This window comes from Oncorhynchus gorbuscha, linkage group LG16, assembly GCF_021184085.1.
Source record: "Oncorhynchus gorbuscha isolate QuinsamMale2020 ecotype Even-year linkage group LG16, OgorEven_v1.0, whole genome shotgun sequence".
In the NCBI taxonomy this organism is placed as follows: domain Eukaryota; kingdom Metazoa; phylum Chordata; class Actinopteri; order Salmoniformes; family Salmonidae; genus Oncorhynchus; species Oncorhynchus gorbuscha.
Genome location: NC_060188.1, coordinates 10,442,195 through 10,461,726, shown reverse-complemented (window position 1 = coordinate 10,461,726; position 19,532 = coordinate 10,442,195). Strand labels below are relative to the sequence as shown.

The window sequence follows — 19,532 nt, the reverse complement described above, 5'->3', positions numbered from 1 at the left end:
GCCACGCTATGTTCTACTCCCGATATATAGCCACGCTATGTTCTACTCCCTATATATAACCACGCTCTGTTCTACTCCCTATATATAGCCACGCTCTGTTCTACTCCCTATATATAGCCACGTTATGTTCTACTCCCTATATATAGCCACGTTCTGTTCTACTCCCTATATATAGCCACGTTATGTTCTACTCCCTATATATAGCCACGTTCTGTTCTACTCCATATATATAGCCACGTTATGTTCTACTCCCTATATATAGCCACGTTATGTTCTACTCCCTATATATAGCCACGTTATGTTCTACTCCCTATATATAGCCACGTTATTTGTATTAGTTATTCGCTGTGTATTTATTCCTCGTGTCACTGTTTCTATGTTATCTTTAACTCCGCATTGTTGGAAAAGGATCCTTATGTAAGCATTTCACTGTTAGTCTATACCTGCTGTCTAAGAAGCATGTGCCACATACAATTACATTGGATTACTAACCTAATTTAATACACATACCACAGTTCATCAAAGCACACTGAAATAAAAATGTATGCAATTAAATAAACATTTATATATTTCTCTATACTCTTAATTCTCTCTCAAATATAGTATTGATTCTAGCTTAACATAGATGTTAACAAATAAAACAAACAAAGCTATCAGTGTAAAACAAAGAAGTAAGATAATTACATTTTATTCTTCACATGCTTCGTAAACAACAGGTGTGCACTAGCAGTGAAATGATTACTTACAGGCCCTTCTCTACACTGCAGAGAGAAAGAAAATAGAGAAATAATAGAAAAGTAAAACACATAATAGATACGCAATGAGTAACGATAATTTTGCAATATTACAAGGGATACCAATCCTGAGTCGATGTGCAGGGTACTTGTGCGAGGTAATTGAGGTAGATATGTACTGTACATAAAGTGACAGATAGTAAACAGTAGCAGCAGTGTAAGAGTTGAGTCAGTTAGTGCAAAAAGGGTCAATGCAGATAGTCCGGGTCGCTATTTGGTTAACTACTGTATTTAACTAACAAGTGGGTGCGACTGGAGCAAAGGAGATATAAACATGTTGCAAAACAAACTCCTGGGGCTCTGCCTAGTTTTGGGGAGGGACAAAATGCGAGGGAACAGGAGGACTGAACAGAAAACAGTCCACATGGAGAGGGCATTTGGAATAGTTGAATGAATGGCATATGAGCAAGTTTGAAAGTTGACAGAGGAATTGAGCAATGCGTGTTCTGCAAGTTATTCTTTTAAAATATTGATTCAGTTGGTTTTAGGGTAACGTATGATGTAGCGTGTCTAGCCAGCTACAGTAGTTGAAGACTTTGAACAGAACACGAGACAGTGGGACAGTGAGCGCTTTAGCTCGCAACACCTCAGTGAACTGCCAGCTTTGCTTAGACTAGCAAGAACACTTCTCTTTCAGTTTATCTTTACTCTTCTTTACGCTGTCGTGGAATTTGTCTTACATTTCACAGATAAGCTTGTTGCTAACGGTTTGATTCCTGTCAAGTTGAACTTGTGGTTGTTGGACATGTTTTTCAATAACAGCTAGCTAGCTAATGTTAGTCAGCCATCATTAATTTGTATTTTTCAACGTTGGACGGACTGAATGTTCACCTTTGGAATACTTAACGTTACTGTCAGAAAACAGCAACAAGACAACATCAACGTTGTATTTTAAACGAGACAATATGCAAAAGTTCAACTCGACACACACTAGTACTCTTCCTCGGGACGCTGAGCTTCAGCAGCGTTTATCCGACAACGGGGGAGCCGGGGAGGCGATGAAGGAAAACGGCTCTGGGAAGAATCACATCCTTGCAGAACCTGCAGACACTTCACTCTGTACCAAGAGAAAGATGCTGGTCGGCTTGGATGTTTTCTGTCTGTTTGTAGGTAAGAATTATGGTGAACCCCCTTTGCATGTTATTTCACCTTTTTTATTTGACTGAATCTCAACGTAGTAGCATGACATGCTTGTCTGCTTTTCATTCATTTAATTCTTAGCCTGTCTCAGTATTTCCATCTTATTTCCGAGGAAATATGCAGAGGTCAATATCATTAACATGAATATAATTAATAGTATGCATGCCACAGGATGGGGAATTATTGCACATAAATCTAGGACGGCTCACTCTCACATGTTGTCCAAGTGATTTAATTAAACGCATTAACGTTACATTTATTCGCACAAGTAGTTAAGGAGAAGAAACAACGGCAAAGTGCAACAGGTCTAGCAGTTCAACAGGTCACAATACAAGAATAAGTCCTTTCAAAAGCCAATTCAGCACTTAACCAAAAGGGCAAAAGGGAGTCTGTCTGTACTCTAAGCTAAGCACTGAAGAAAAGCTGGCAGGAGAGTTGTCCCGGGAATTCTTGAGTTCCCATGACAACCATCCATGGGGTTCCCAAGAAAAGAACATTAGAATAAAACACGTTGCAACCCCTTCCCTGCTTGTGTTCTAATGCCAAAATGACACTTGTTCATTGTTTGCATTGCTTCACTACAGCATTCTCCCTCGCCAAGTATCTAAACTCCACTGAGTTGAGCACATTCTAGAGCTTTTGAGTTGAACCTCCAACTCCTTCTAGTCGTTATGCCTCGATACTTACCTTGTAGGTCCACCTATGTTTGTACTTTTGTTGCGTGCATTTCTTTGCTGAAATCCATCATATTATTTATAAAACGTTAATCAAATACAACCACCGATGTTTTCCTTGTTGAGATTCAATTGGCATTCGCGGCCGAGTTGCCATCTTAGTGCACCACCAATGAGGAAACAGTCAGTGGTTGTATTTGATTAACGTTTAATAAAATAAAATAAATGGATTTCAGCAAACAAAGAAAGGCACGCAACAGCAGGACAAACATAGGTACATGATAATGGTTTAGAGGAGTCAGAGGTTAATTTAAGGAATTCTAGTCTGCACTCAACTCCATGGACGAGTTGAGGTACTTGGCAACAATATCGCTAATGTGTGCAACAAAGTTATTCTGCCAAGTTAGGAGGCTATTATATAATTCAATAAAGCATTGGATAATGGACCGGATACAGTTTGAATGCTGATAGGGTTAGCAGTGTTAAGCCATAATGTGGAACATGAGGCAATCTGACAATCACTCACAAACACAGAGGGACTATTGGGTTGCTACTTTGTGGTAGTTATCATTGGTTACCCCTCAACTAACATGAGTGAAACAAAATTGTGTGCCTAACTACACCCCTGAAATGAAAGAGGGGGGAAGGGGGGGTGTTGATCAGCCTCCGGGGGGGGGGGGGGGGTGTTGATCAGCCTCTCTGGTGCTGGCACTAAGTGAAAGCAGGGAAGAGTGGTTTGTTTTGAAGTCGTTAACAAGCAGGACTATAAGGTGGAACCCGTCCAGGCAGACAGACAGGTCTGCCAGAGCACCGTTGGCGGTTACGAGCTGCCTGTTGCTTCCCAGACAGACACACTGACAGACAGGTTCACTCTCACCGTACAGCCTGTTATTCCTCCTTGCCTGCAGGTATGCTATTGCCTCCTCCTCTGCTAGGGAGCATGCTTGACACTCATCAAGTGTTTAGGAAGTGTCTGGTAAGTGCCAGACAGAGACTGACTGGCCCAGATTCAGAAGATGGGAAGGAAATCTACTTTTTCAGTTTTTTGTAGCTCAGCCTAATGAGAACATGTGGGCTGGTGTTGACTTTCCTTATCCCTGACTGCCGGTTGCATTGCAAAACTAGGATTGACTCAATCACCGGGTTGCATGCTTGAAAGAACGTGAGTGAGAGGAAGTGAGAAATTTAAAAAGTGTATTTTTAAAGTCTCTCAAGACAAAGGGCAGCATGGCATGCTTGTCATCCTCTTCCCCCATTCCCCACCATCACCTCTGGTATTATCATCTTCCCCCATTCTCCACCATCACCTCTGGTATCATCATCTTCCCTCATTCACCACCATCACCTCTGGTATCATCATATTCATCATATTCCTCTATTCTCCACCATCACCTCTGGTATCATCATCTTCCCCCATTCACCACCATCACCTCTGGTATCATCATATTCATCATATTCCTCTATTCTCCACCATCACCTCTGGTATCATCATCTTCCCCCATTCACCACCATCATCTCTGGTATCATCATATTCCTCTATTCACCACCATCACCTCTGGTATCATCATCTTCCCCCATTCACCACCATCAACTCTGGTATCATCATCTTCCCCCATTCACCACCATCACCTCTGGTATCATCATATTCATCATATTCCTCTATTCACCACCATCATCTCTGGTATCATCATATTCCTCTATTCATCATCTATGGTATCATCATCTTCCTCTATTCTCCACCATCACCTCTGGTATCATCATCTTCCCCCATTCACCACCATCACCTCTGGTATCATCATATTCATCATATTCCTCTATTCTCCACCATCACCTCTGGTATCATCATCTTCCCCCATTCACCACCATCATCTCTGGTATCATCATATTCCTCTATTCACCACCATCACCTCTGGTATCATCATCTTCCCCCATTCACCACCATCAACTCTGGTATCATCATCTTCCCCCATTCACCACCATCACCTCTGGTATCATCATATTCATCATATTCCTCTATTCACCACCATCATCTCTGGTATCATCATATTCCTCTATTCATCATCTATGGTATCATCATCTTCCTCTATTCCCCACCATCACCTCTGGTATCATCATATTCCTCTATTCACCACCATCACCTCTGGTATCATCATATTCCTCTATTCACCACCATCATCTCTGGTATCATCATATTCCTCTATTCATCATCTATGGTATCATCATCTTCCTCTATTCACCACCATCACCTCTGGTATCATCATCTTCCTCTATTCCCCACCATCACCTCTGGTATCATCATATTCCTCTATTCACCACCATCATCTATGGTATCATCATATTCCTCTATTCATCATCTATGGTATCATCATCTTCCTCTATTCCCCACCATCACCTCTGGTATCATCATATTCCTCTATTCACCACCATCATCTATGGTATCATCATATTCCTCTATTCATCATCTATGGTATCATCATCTTCCTCTATTCCCCACCATCACCTCTGGTATCATCATCTTCCCCCATTCACCACCATCACCTCTGGTATCATCATATTCCTCTATTCACCACCATCACCTCTGGTATCATCATATTCCTCTATTCACCACCATCACCTCTGGTATCATCATCTTCCTCTATTCACCACCATCATCTATGGTATCATCATCTTCCTCTATTCCCCACCATCACCTCTGGTATCATCATATTCCTCTATTCACCACCATCACCTCTGGTATCATCATCTTCCTCTATTCACCACCATCATCTCTGGTATCATCATATTCCTCTATTCACCACCATCACCTCTGGTATCATCATATTCCTCTATTCATCACCTCTGGTATCATCATATTCCTCTATTCACCACCATCACCTCTGGTATCATCATATTCCTCTATTCACCACCATCACCTCTGGTATCATCATATTCCCCCATTCACCACCATCATCTCTGGTATCATCATATTCCCCCATTCACCACCATCATCTCTGGTATCATCATCTTCCCCCATTCCCCACCATCACCTCTGGTATCATCATATTCCTCTATTCACCACCATCACCTCTGGTATCATCTTCCTCTATTCCCCACCATCACCTCTGGTATCATCATATTCCTCTATTCACCACCATCATCTCTGGTATCATCATCTTCCTCTATTCACCACCATCATCTCTGGTATCATCATCTTCCTCTATTCACCACCATCATCTCTGGTATCATCATATTCCTCTATTCACCACCATCATCTCTGGTATCATCATATTCCTCTATTCATCATCTATGGTATCATCATCTTCCTCTATTCCCCACCATCACCTCTGGTATCATCATATTCCTCTATTCACCACCATCACCTCTGGTATCATCATATTCCTCTATTCACCACCATCACCTCTGGTATCATCATATTCCCCCATTCACCACCATCATCTCTGGTATCATCATCTTCCCCCATTCACCACCATCATCTCTGGTATCATCATCTTCCCCCATTCACCACCATCACCTCTGGTATCATCATATTCCTCTATTCACCACCATCACCTCTGGTATCATCATATTCCTCCATTCCCCACCATCATCTCTGGTATCATCATCTTCCTCCATTCCCCACCATCACCTCTGGTATCATCATCTTCCTCTATTCACCACCATCATCTCTGGTATCATCATATTCCTCTATTCACCACCATCATCTATGGTATCATCATCTTCCTCTATTCACCACCATCATCTCTGGTATCATCATCTTCCTCTATTCACCACCATCATCTATGGTATCATCATATTCCTCTATTCACCACCATCACCTCTGGTATCATCATATTCCTCTATTCACCACCATCATCTATGGTATCATCATATTCCTCTATTCACCACCATCATCTCTGGTATCATCATATTCCTCTATTCACCACCATCATCTCTGGTATCATCATATTCCTCTATTCACCACCATCATCTATGGTATCATCATATTCCTCTATTCACCACCATCATCTCTGGTATCATCATATTCCTCTATTCACCACCATCATCTATGGTATCATCATATTCCTCTATTCACCACCATCATCTCTGGTATCATCATATTCCTCTATTCACCACCATCACCTCTGGTATCATCATATTCCTCTATTCATCACCTCTGGTATCATCATCTTCCTCTATTCACCACCATCATCTCTGGTATCATCATATTCCTCTATTCACCACCATCATCTCTGGTATCATCATATGCCTCTATTCACCACCATCATCTCTGGTATCATCATATTCCTCTATTCACCACCATCACCTCTGGTATCATCATATTCCTCTATTCACCACCATCATCTATGGTATCATCATATTCCTCTATTCACCACCATCATCTCTGGTATCATCATATTCCTCTATTCACCACCATCATCTCTGGTATCATCATATTCCTCTATTCACCACCATCATCTCTGGTATCATCATATTCCTCTATTCATCATCTCTGGTATCATCATATTCCTCTATTCATCATCTCTGGTATCATCATATTCCTCTATTCATCACCTCTGGTATCATCATATTCCTCTATTCACCACCATCACCTCTGGTATCATCATATTCCTCTATTCACCACCATCACCTCTGGTATCATCATATTCCCCCATTCACCACCATCATCTCTGGTATCATCATCTTCCCCCATTCCCCACCATCACCTCTGGTATCATCATATTCCCCCATTCACCACCATCATCTCTGGTATCATCATCTTCCCCCATTCCCCACCATCACCTCTGGTATCATCATATTCCTCTATTCACCACCATCACCTCTGGTATCATCATCTTCCTCTATTCCCCACCATCACCTCTGATATCATCATATTCCTCTATTCACCACCATCATCTCTGGTATCATCATCTTCCTCTATTCACCACCATCATCTCTGGTATCATCATCTTCCTCTATTCACCACCATCATCTCTGGTATCATCATATTCCTCTATTCACCACCATCATCTCTGGTATCATCATATTCCTCTATTCATCATCTATGGTATCATCATCTTCCTCTATTCCCCACCATCACCTCTGGTATCATCATATTCCTCTATTCACCACCATCACCTCTGGTATCATCATATTCCTCTATTCACCACCATCACCTCTGGTATCATCATATTCCCCCATTCACCACCATCATCTCTGGTATCATCATCTTCCCCCATTCACCACCATCATCTCTGGTATCATCATCTTCCCCCATTCACCACCATCACCTCTGGTATCATCATATTCCTCTATTCACCACCATCACCTCTGGTATCATCATATTCCTCCATTCCCCACCATCATCTCTGGTATCATCATCTTCCTCCATTCACCACCATCACCTCTGGTATCATCATCTTCCTCTATTCACCACCATCATCTCTGGTATCATCATCTTCCTCTATTCACCACCATCATCTATGGTATCATCATCTTCCTCTATTCACCACCATCATCTATGGTATCATCATATTCCTCTATTCACCACCATCATCTCTGGTATCATCATATTCCTCTATTCACCACCATCATCTCTGGTATCATCATATTCCTCTATTCACCACCATCATCTCTGGTATCATCATATTCCTCTATTCACCACCATCATCTCTGGTATCATCATATTCCTCTATTCATCATATCTGGTATCATCATATTCCTCTATTCATCACCTCTGGTATCATCATCTTCCTCTATTCACCACCATCATCTCTGGTATCATCATCTTCCTCTATTCACCACCATCATCTATGGTATCATCATCTTCCTCTATTCACCACCATCATCTATGGTATCATCATCTTCCTCTATTCACCACCATCACCTCTGGTATCATCATATTCCTCTATTCACCACCATCATCTCTGGTATCATCATATTCCTCTATTCACCACCATCACCTCTGGTATCATCATATTCCTCTATTCACCACCATCATCTCTGGTATCATCATATTCCTCTATTCACCACCATCATCTCTGGTATCATCATATTCCTCTATTCACCACCATCATCTCTGGTATCATCATATTCCTCTATTCACCACCATCATCTCTGGTATCATCATATTCCTCTATTCATCATCTCTGGTATCATCATATTCCTCTATTCATCACCTCTGGTATCATCATATTCCTCTATTCACCACCATCATCTCTGGTATCATCATATTCCTCTATTCATCATCTCTGGTATCATCATATTCCTCTATTCACCACCATCATCTCTGGTATCATCATATTCCTCTATTCACCACCATCATCTCTGGTATCATCATATTCCTCTATTCACCACCATCATCTCTGGTATCATCATATTCCTCTATTCACCACCATCATCTCTGGTATCATCATATTCCTCTATTCATCATCTCTGGTATCATCATATTCCTCTATTCATCACCTCTGGTATCATCATATTCCTCTATTCACCACCATCATCTCTGGTATCATCATATTCCTCTATTCATCATCTCTGGTATCATCATATTCCTCTATTCATCACCTCTGGTATCATCATATTCCTCTATTCATCACCATCATCTCTGGTATCATCATATTCCTCTATTCATCACCATCATCTCTGGTATCATCATATTCCTCTATTCATCACCTCTGGTATCATCATATTCCTCTATTCATCATCTCTGGTATCATCATATTCCTCTATTCACCACCATCATCTCTGGTATCATCATATTCCTCTATTCACCACCATCACCTCTGGTATCATCATATTCCTCTATTCACCACCATCATCTCTGGTATCATCATATTCCTCTATTCACCACCATCATCTCTGGTATCATCATATTCCTCTATTCACCACCATCATCTCTGGTATCATCATCTTCCTCTATTCATCACCATCATCTCTGGTATCATCATATTCCTCTATTCATCACCTCTGGTATCATCATATTCCTCTATTCATCATCTCTGGTATCATCATATTCCTCTATTCACCACCATCATCTATGGTATCATCATATTCCTCTATTCACCACCATCATCTCTGGTATCATCATATTCCTCTATTCACCACCATCACCTCTGGTATCATCATATTCCTCTATTCACCACCATCACCTCTGGTATCATCATATTCCTCTATTCACCACCATCATCTCTGGTATCATCATCTTCCTCTATTCACCACCATCATCTCTGGTATCATCATATTCCTCTATTCACCACCATCATCTCTGGTATCATCATATTCCTCTATTCACCACCATCACCTCTGGTATCATCATATTCCTCTATTCACCACCATCACCTCTGGTATCATCATATTCCTCTATTCACCACCATCACCTCTGGTATCATCATATTCCTCTATTCACCACCATCATCTCTGGTATCATCATATTCCTCTATTCACCACCATCATCTCTGGTATCATCATCTTCCTCTATTCACCACCATCACCTCTGGTATCATCATCTTCCTCTATTCACCACCATCATCTCTGGTATCATCCTCTTCTGGCATCAGCCTTGTTAATTTAGTAGGAAGTAGTTAGTAGGAAGCTCTCTCATCCATTTATATGCAGATGATACAGTCTTACACTGAGATGGCCCCTCCCCGGATTTTGTGTTAAACGCTCTACAACAACGCTTTCTTAGTGTCCCAACAAGCTTTCTCTACCCTTAAACTTGTTCCGAACACCTCTGAAAGATTAGTGGAATCTGTGTGGATAGCTGGACAGGTAGGATGACTGACAGTGAAGGTGAACAGGTGGTCACGTGTCAGGTGACAGAGGAATGGATGAGACTGAGGCAGGAATTCCTTTTAACCATAAAGTGGTATATTTACTGAGTAGTCTGTGCTGCATCACAAAGGAAACAAATAACATGTATCCAATCAAAAATCAAATCATATCATTCATTATTAACATAATTTAGGGATATTCAACAGTCCAGTTCATTAAGAAGTCAATAGTAATCATCCGTGAGTCATTGCGGCTCGTAACTATTTATCATAAATCATGAAAGAATACAAACAGTGAATGGTTATACAATCTATAATCCCCATTATCAAAGTCAATCAGTTAGCAAACAATAATGTTTCTCATTTCACTCTTTCAATTGTCTTCATGTGTACATATAATTAATTTCAATACATATGAACCATATCGATTGCATAATTGGCCTATGAGGATCCGTAGGGCCGTGATCATTGACAATTCACATTACACAATATGTTTGAAGCTGCGTTCCAAGCCGCGGTCCGCGGTAATAACTATTAACAGTAACTGAATGGCCCATCTCCGGATCGCAACAGATAATTCAGATGAAAGGTAAGAGTCGGTGGACTTACGTGGATTCATGGACGCACAGAACTTCTAGATCAGATGGAGTTAAGGAAGAGAAAGCAGCGAGATCAGGCGATGGCAATTTCCTCCTTTTATGGAGTTGAGATCTGTCAGACATTTCCACCTGACCTAATTAAAGCGCCCCTGGCCCAGCTGAGTAAATGGCAATGAATTAAAGGATTATTCCACCAACTCCATGGGCAAAACAAGGTTGTGTGGCTTGGTAAGAAAAATGCCACTCTTCCCACAGGTGTGATTACTACCACTGAGGGTTTAGAGTTTGAGGTAGTCACCTCATACAAGTACTTGGGAGTATGGCTAGACAGTACACTGTCCTTCTCTCAGCACATATCAAATCTGCAGGCTAAAGTTAAATCTAGACTTGGTTTCCTCTATCGTAATTGCTCCTCTTTCACCCCAGCTGCCAAACTAACCCTGATTCAGATGACCATCCTTCCCATTCTAGATTACAGAGACATAATTTATAGATCGGCAGGTAAGGGTGCTCTCGAGCGGCTAGATGTTCTTTACCTTTCGGCCATCAGATTAGCCACCAATTCTCCTTATAGGACACATCACTGCACTCTATACTCCTCTGTAAACTGGTCATCTCTGTATACCCATCGCAAAGACCCACTGGTTGATGCTTATTTATAAAACCCTCTGAGACCTCACATCCCCCTATCTGAGATATCTACTGCAGCCCTCATCCTCCACATACAACACCCGTTCTGCCAGTCACATTCTGTTAAAGGTCCCCAAAGCACACACATCCCTGGATCCCTCCTCTTTTCAGTTCGCTGCAGCTAGAATGAGCTGCAACAAACACTCAAACTGGACAGTTTAATCTCAATCTCTTCATTCTAAGACTCAATCATGGACACTCTTACTGACAGTTGTAGCTGCTTTGTGTGATGTATTGTTGTCTCTACCTTCTTTCCCTTTGTGCTGTTGTCTGTACCCAATAATGTTTCTACCATGTTTTGGGCTGCTACCGTGTTGTGTTGCTACCATGTGCTGCTACCATGCTCTGTTGTCATGTGTTGCTGCCTTGCTATGTTGTTGTCTTAGGTCTCTTTATGTAGTGTTGTGTTGTCTCTCTCGTCGTAATGTTTGTCCTATATTCATATGTTATTTATTTTTATTGATTTAAAAAACACAGCCCCTGTCCCTGCAGGAGGTATTTTGCCTTTTGGTAGGTCGTCATTGTGAATAAGAATTTATTCTTAAATGACTTGCCTAGTTAAATAAAAGTTAAATTAAATAAATATAATAAAAAATGTACTTTTGGTTCTTTCTTGATAGATAATGATTGGCGTCACTATCATCAGCTATATTGTGAATTAACAGTATGCCTTGTCTCTAGTTGTCTCTGTCTCCTCTCCAACAGTATGTCGTGTCTCTAGTTGTCTCTGTCTCCTCTCCAACGGTATGTTGTGTCTCTAGTTGTCTCTGTCTCCTCTCCAACAGTATGTCGTGTCTCTAGTTGTCTCTGTCTCCTCTCCAACAGTATGTCGTGTCTCTAGTTGTCTCTGTCTCCTCTCCAACAGTATGTCGTGTCTCTAGTTGTCTCTGTCTCCTCTCCAACAGTATGTCGTGTCTCTAGTTGTCTCTGTCTCCTCTCCAACGGTATGTTGTGTCTCTAGTTGTCTCTGTCTCCTCTCCAACAGTATGTCGTGTCTCTAGTTGTCTCTGTCTCCTCTCCAACAGTATGTCGTGTCTCTAGTTGTCTCTGTCTCCTCTCCAACAGTATGTCGTGTCTCTAGTTGTCTCTGTCTCCTCTCCAACAGTATGTCGTGTCTCTAGTTGTCTCTGTCTCCTCTCCAAAAGTATGTCGTGTCTCTAGTTGTCTCTGTCTCCTCTCCAACAGTATGTTGTGTCTCTAGTTGTCTCTGTCTCCTCTCCAACAGTATGCCTTGTCTCTAGTTGTCTCTGTCTCCTCTCCAACAGTATGTCGTGTCTCTAGTTGTCTCTGTCTCCTCTCCAACAGTATGCCTTGTCTCTAGTTGTCTCTGTCTCCTCTCCAACAGTATGCCTTGTCTCTGTCTCCTCTCCATCAGTATGTTGTGTCTCTAGTTGTCTCTGTCTCCTCTCCAACAGTATGTCGTGTCTCTAGTTGTCTCTGTCTCCTCTACAACAGAATGTCGTGTTTCTAGTTGTCTCTGTCTCCTCTCCAACAGTATGTCGTGTCTCTGTCTCCTCTCCAACAGTATGTCGTGTCTCTAGTTGTCTCTGTCTCCTCTCCAACAGTATGTTGTGTCTCTAGTTGTCTCTGTCTCCTCTCCAACAGTATGTTGTGTCTCTAGTTGTCTCTGTCTCCTCTCCAACAGTATGTCGTGTCTCTGTCTCCTCTCCAACAGTATGCCTTGACTCTAGTTGTCTCTGTCTCCTCTCCAACAGTATGTCGTGTCTCCAGTTGTCTCTGTCTCCTCTCCAACAGTATGTTGTGTCTCTAGTTGTCTCTGTCTCCTCTCCAACAGTATGTTGTGTCTCTAGTTGTCTCTGTCTCCTCCAACAGTATGTTGTGTCTCTAGTTGTCTCTGTCTCCTCTCCAACAGTATGCCTTGTCTCTGTCTCCTCTCCAACAGTATGCCTTGTCTCTGTCTCCTCTCCAACAGTATGCCTTGTCTCTGTCTCCTCTCCAACAGTATGTCGTGTCTCTAGTTGTCTCTGTCTCCTCTCCAACAGTATGCCTTGTCTCTAGTTGTCTCTGTCTCCTCTCCAACAGTATGTCGTGTCTCTAGTTGTCTCTGTCTCCTCTCCAACAGTATGTTGTGTCTCTAGTTGTCTCTGTCTCCTCTCCAACAGTATGTTGTGTCTCTAGTTGTCTCTGTCTCCTCTCCAACAGTATGTTGTGTCTCTAGTTGTCTCTGTCTCCTCTCCAACAGTATGTCGTGTCTCTAGTTGTCTCTGTCTCCTCTCCAACAGTATGTCGTGTCTCTAGTTGTCTCTGTCTCCTCTCCAACAGTATGTTGTGTCTCTAGTTGTCTCTGTCTCCTCTACAACAGTATGTTGTGTCTCTAGTTGTCTCTGTCTCCTCTCCAACAGTATGTCGTGTCTCTGTCTCCTCTCCAACAGTATGCCTGGACTCTAGTTGTCTCTGTCTCCTCTCCAACAGTATGTCGTGTCTCTAGTTGTCTCTGTCTCCTCTCCAACAGTATGTTGTGTCTCTAGTTGTCTCTGTCTCCTCTCCAACAGTATGTTGTGTCTCTAGTTGTCTCTGTCTCCTCTCCAACAGTATGCCTTGTCTCTGTCTCCTCTCCAACAGTATGTCGTGTCTCTAGTTGTCTCTGTCTCCTCTCCAACAGTATGCCTTGTCTCTAGTTGTCTCTGTCTCCTCTCCAACAGTATGTCGTGTCTCTAGTTGTCTCTGTCTCCTCTCCAACAGTATGTCGTGTCTCTAGTTGTCTCTGTCTCCTCTCCAACAGTATGTCGTGTCTCTGTCTCCTCTCCAACAGTATGTCGTGTCTCTGTCTCCACTCCAACAGTATGCCTCTGTCTCCTCTCCAACAGTATGTCGTGTCTCTAGTTGTCTCTGTCTCCTCTCCAACAGTATGCCTTGTCTCTGTCTCCTCTCCAACAGTATGTCGTGTCTCTAGTTGTCTCTGTCTCCTCTCCAACAGTATGTCGTGTATCTAGTTGTCTCTGTCTCCTCTCCAACAGTATGTCGTGTCTCTAGATGTCTCTGTCTCCTCTCCAACAGTATGTCGTGTCTCTAGTTGTCTCTGTCTCCTCTCCAACAGTATGTCGTGTCTCTAGATGTCTCTGTCTCCTCTCCAACAGTATGTCGTGTCTCTAGTTGTCTCTGTCTCCTCTCCAACAGTATGCCTTGTCTCTGTCTCCTCTCCAACAGTATGTCGTGTCTCTAGTTGTCTCTGTCTCCTCTCCAACAGTATGTCGTGTCTCTAGTTGTCTCTGTCTCCTCTCCAACAGTATGTCGTGTCTCTAGTTGTCTCTGTCTCCTCTCCAACAGTATGTCGTGTCTCTAGTTGTCTCTGTCTCCTCTCCAACAGTATGTCGTGTCTCTAGTTGTCTCTGTCTCCTCTCCAACAGTATGTCGTGTCTCTAGTTGTCTCTGTCTCCTCTCCAACAGTATGTCGTGTCTCTAGTTGTCTCTGTCTCCACTCCAACAGTATGCCTTGTCTCTAGTTGTCTCTGTCTCCTCTCCAACAGTATGCCTTGTCTCTGTCTCCTCTCCAAAAGTCTGTCGTGTCTCTAGTTGTCTCTGTCTCCTCTCCATCAGTATGTCGTGTCTCTAGTTGTCTCTGTCTCCTCTCCAACAGTATGTCGTGTCTCTAGTTGTCTCTGTCTCCACTCCAACAGTATGCCTTGTCTCTAGTTGTCTCTGTCTCCTCTCCAACAGTATGTCGTGTCTCTAGTTGTCTCTGTCTCCTCTCCAACAGTATGCCTTGTCTCTGTCTCCTCTCCAACAGTATGTCGTGTCTCTAGTTGTCTCTGTCTCCACTCCAACAGTATGCCTTGTCTCTAGTTGTCTCTGTCTCCTCTCCAACAGTATGTCGTGTCTCTAGTTGTCTCTGTCTCCTCTCCAACAGTATGTCGTGTCTCTAGTTGTCTCTGTCTCCTCTCCAACAGTATGCCTTGTCTCTAGTTGTCTCTGTCGTGTCCAACCTAATTTCCCTAAATGTCAGCAGCAGATTCCTCAGGCTGTTGACCCTCGTTATCTGCCCCGTCAAGGGACTCATTTATTACTGTCACTCTGGAATTCCCCCAAGGCATTCCATTCTAATGGCCTTATAAGTTAGGAGGGAATCCACTTTGCTCAGTGTGGTCCCTTCTGTCTCAGACAGTACTTTACTGCAGTGAAGTAAACATGTTAACACTGGTATGGCATTACGAATGACTGTTATTAACACGGTGGTATGGCATTATGAATGACTGTTATTAACACAGTGGTATGGCATTATGAATGACTGTTATTAACACGGTGTTATGGCATTACGAATGACTGTTATTAACAACACGGTGGTATGGCATTATGAATGACTGTTATTAACACAGTGGTATGGCATTATGAATGACTGTTATTAACACGGTGTTATGGCATTACGAATGACTGGTATTAACACGGTGGTATGGCATTATGAATGACTGTTATTAACATGGTGGTATGGCATTATGAATGACTGGTATTAACATGGTGGTATGGCATTATGAATGACTGGTATTAACATGGTGGTATGGCATTATGAATGACTGGTATTAACATGGTGGTATGGCATTATGAATGACTGGTATTAACACGGTGTTATGGCATTACGAATGACTGGTATTAACATGGTGGTATGGCATTACGAATGACTGTTATTAACACGGTGGTATGGCATTATGAATGACTGTTATTAACACGGTGGTATGGCATTATGAATGACTGTTATTAACACGGTGGTATGGCATTATGAATGACTGTTATTAACACGGTGGTATGGCATTATGAATGACTGTTATTAACACGGTGGTATGGCATTATGAATGACTGTTATTAACACGGTGGTATGGCATTATGAATGACTGGTATTAACATGGTGGTATGGCATTATGAATGACTGGTATTAACATGGTGGTATGGCATTATGAATGACTGGTATTAACACAGTGTTATGGCATTACGAATGACTGGTATTAACACGGTGGTATGGCATTATGAATGACTGTTATTAACACGGTGGTATGGCATTATGAATGACTGTTATTAACACGGTGGTATGGCATTATGAATGACTGTTATTAACACGGTGGTATGGCATTATGAATGACTGTTATTAACACGGTGGTATGGCATTATGAATGACTGTTATTAACACGGTGGTATGGCATTATGAATGACTGTTATTAACACTGTGTTATGGCATTACGAATGACTGTTATTAACACGGTGGTATGGCATTATGAATGACTGTTATTAACACGGTGGTATGGCATTATGAATGACTGTTAATCAGAGCCTAAAACTAGGATCACTTCATAATGAAGGCTTTCACTTTGGCTTTGACTTAAATACGTATGTGTGTGACCGTGTGTGTGTGTGACCAGGTAATATTGTCCCCCAGATCAAAAATATGTCTAAGTGGGATGATTGATGTGAGAGCATTTTTCTACCGTGTCAGTATGTCTCTCAAGCATACGGATGTCTCAATCTGTGTGTGAGCATTCCTCCTGCATGCATTGTTGAGCTTTCAAAAGAGGAGCTCAGGTCTGAACAGAGTCCATGTTCTGTGGCCATGCTGTGCTAGAGACACTGCGTCCAGCATCATAGGCAGGGTCAGAGGTGAGGGGTCAGTCATTGACCTACCTGTGGGCAGGCTGAGACAAGTCTGCTTGCCTGCCTCCTGTACAGCCATCTCTCTCTCCAGCACAGGTGGTCCTCACTCTGTCATCACAGTTATTTGGGCCCTTAAAAGTAATTGGAAGGTGATCTGAAGTCTTGAGTGGTTTGTGAAAACCATCAATTACAGTGACCACGCAGTCCTTCATATTTGCTCAGGATAAGGATTCATAGATGAAATTAGACCCAAATCAATAGCAAAATGAGATCATGGATTTGAACTGCCTCTACTAGGCTGGGTCAAATGTTTTTGAACAGCACTTAAAACGGATCATTGGGACGCTAGCGTCTCACCTTGACAACATCCGCTGAAATTGCAGCGCACGAAATTCAAATTTCAAAAATTGTAATATTAAGAGTCCCAGTGTAAGGGATTTCTTCCTCCGAAGAGGAGAGGCGAGAAGGATCGGAGGACCAATATGCGGCGTGGTAAGTGTCCATGGTTCTTTTAATAAGAAATACTACACATGAACACGACTGAAATACAAAAGCAATAAACGTGGAATGAACGAAACCCAAAACAGTACCGTGTGGTGAACAACATGGAAACAAACACCCACAAACAAACTGACATTTTTGGGGCTGCCTCTCGGGCTTCCTTGCCAGCCGTGTTCCCTCGTATCGCGGATTCCTCTCTCCAGCTGCCTCTGCTCTCCTAGCTGCCTACTGCTGCCGCTTTTCCTGCTGTACCTTGGGGCAGCGACACTCCCCTGGCTTTGCCCAGGGTCCTCTCCCGTCGAGGATTTCCTCCCATGTCCAAGAGTCCTGTGTCTTTGGCCGCTGTTGCTGTTGCCTGTCACCACGCCGCTTGGTCCAGGGTTGGTGGGTGTTTCTGTACGGGATTTCCTCCTCTTCCTTAGAAGAAGGATAGGCGAGGAGAGGCGAGAAGGATCGGAGGACCAATATGCGGCGTGGTAAGTGTCCATGGTTCTTTTAATAAGAAATACTACACATGAACATGACTGAAATACAAAAACAATAAACGTGGAATGAACGAAACCCAAAACAGTACCGTGTAGTGAACAACACAGACACGGAAACAAACACCCACAAACAAACAGTGAAATCCAGGCTACCTAAGTATGATTCTCAATCAAAGACAACTAATGACACCTGACTCTGATTGAGAACCATACTAGGCCGAAACATACAAATCCCCAAATCATAGAAAAACAAACATAGACTGCCCACCCCAACTCACGCCCTGACCATAATACATAAATACAAAACAAAGGAAATACAGGTCAGAATGTGACACCCAGCTACATAACAAATTGTCCTTTTGATCAATAAAGTCCTTCTTTATATCCCCAAAAAGTCAGTTTCATTAGTGTGCTTGACTCAGTAATCCATCGGTTTCCCTCGTTCAAAATGCATACAAATTAATCCCTTAAATTACCAATTAACGTCTTCCAAACATATCAAACAACGTTCCTAATCAATCCTCAGGTACCCTAATATGTAAATAAACGTTAAAATGTAAGACAGAGAATACCGGAGACCATTACCGGAGATAAATAACGAAGTATGCGCAATCCCCGGAACGTGCTACAAACAGTACAGCCAAAATGGGAGCCACTTACTAAAACTACAAATTCTATCTTATGTTTCAAAAACCAAGCCTGAAACTGTTTCTAAAGACAGTTGATATCTAGTGTAAGTCCTAGGAACTGCAATCTGGGAGGTATTCATTTTATATTCCCATTGACAGCCATAGTAATCAGGGGTGAGCTGAAAAAAATAGAATTCTGGATGGATTGTCCTTGGGTTTTCACCTGCCATATCAGTTCTGTTATACTCACTGTCAGGATTTGGCCAGGGTTGTTCCGGTTTTTGGTCACTAGATGCCCCCATTGTGCTTTTTGACCTTTTGTTTTCCCTTGATCCCCATTATTATTTGCACCTGTGCCTCGTTTCCCCTGATTGTATTTAAACCCTTAGTTTTCCTCAGTTCTTTGCTTTACCTTAAGTTCTGTCAGGACCCGGGAATTCGGGAAAATACAAGTAGCTTGGCACGTAGGACCCCACTGCTTGATAGTGCCCACAGACCAGTCGATGTGAGGGTTATGGCTGTGAAGCCAGGGGTATCCAAGGACGAGAGGGAACTCTGAACAGGAGATCAAATGAAAGTTCATCAATTCCTGGTGTTGTGAAACTGAAAGTCGCAAGGAGGTAGTGACATGAGTGACAAGTCCAGATCCCAAAGGGCTTCCATCCAATGTAGTA

The 19,532-nt window shown here is 42.4% G+C and overlaps 2 pseudogenes across 1 annotated transcript in view; both read left to right on the top strand.

Moving 5' to 3' along the window:
- The window catches only part of LOC123998976, an 899,899-nt pseudogene that overhangs the window by 319,576 nt on the left and 560,791 nt on the right, over positions 1–19,532 (top strand).
- LOC123998944 overlaps positions 1,056–19,532 on the top strand; it is a 51,470-nt pseudogene continuing 32,993 nt past the window's right edge. The window contains exon 1 of the transcript XR_006832367.1: positions 1,056–1,904. The product of XR_006832367.1 is annotated as a phospholipid phosphatase 3-like (transcript). The remainder of the gene's footprint in view (positions 1,905–19,532) is intronic.